The sequence below is a fragment of the Malurus melanocephalus genome, unplaced genomic scaffold (genome assembly GCF_030028575.1).
Source record: "Malurus melanocephalus ecotype Western Australia unplaced genomic scaffold, MMel_1.1 scaffold_1390, whole genome shotgun sequence".
Taxonomy (NCBI): Eukaryota; Metazoa; Chordata; class Aves; order Passeriformes; family Maluridae; genus Malurus; species Malurus melanocephalus.
Genome location: NW_026624622.1, coordinates 1 through 984, shown reverse-complemented (window position 1 = coordinate 984; position 984 = coordinate 1).

Sequence of the window (984 nt, the reverse complement as noted above, 5' to 3'; positions counted from 1 at the left end):
CTCTGTACAGAGGGGCAGATTTGGGATTTGTTCTGTGCACAGAGGCAGATTTGGGATTTTCTCTCCAAGCCTGGCAGCTCTGCTGGTGAATGGGGCCGTTGTGTGGCTCGGTGGGGACTGGTGCCTTAATGATGCAGCTTTGTGAGCCCCAGCAGGAGAGGGAACACCATGAGGCCCATTAGGGCTGGGAAAATCCATGTCCCATTAGCAGCCATTGGGGGGAAAAAAGGTAATAACAGGAAAAAAAAAACAAAAAAAAAAAAGAAAACCAACCCAGCGTGGCTCTGAGCTGCTGGGAGTGCAGCCCGCCCTACACAGCAGCTCTGGCTGCCCATTCCATTTGCTTTTCCCAAAGGTTTTTAATGGGGTTTTTAATGGGATGTGCACTAATCAGCCTGCTGATTGGGGTGGATAGGAACCCTYTAGCTGGGGATTAARGGCTGGCCCCTWAATTAGCTAATTAGGGTTGTGTGTRATGAGCTGGGCAGTTCCAGCCCCAGCCCTGGCTTTGGGATCTGTCACAGCACCTTTGGGGTTGGCTGCCTTTGATTTGGGGTGCCTGTCCTGAGGGTCCTGTGGGGTCTCAGAAGGGTGGGGGTGGCACAGCTCAGCACCAGGCCCTGTTCCATGTGCACCTAAAAATGCCCTGGAAATGGGGACTTGTCCTGGGTGCTGTGGGGATGTGGAGTGCCAGCCAAGGACAGGAGCCTGCCCCCATTCTGCTCCCCTAATCCCCCTCTGGAGAGGTGTAAAGAGCACTGAGGTGGTGTCCATGGGAAGGGTTTAATGGCTCTGACATTGGGGGACTGCTGGGGGCTACTGAGGGACTACTGGGGGCTGCTGACCCCCTGATCTGCAGCAGGGCAGGAGCTTCAGGCACTCCTGCAGCACCCTCAGCATCTCAAATCCCCAAAATCTGCCCCTAAACCAGAGAGAGGGGCTCAGGGGAGGAGCTGCTGCTGCTGCTGAGGTGCCCAGCACACC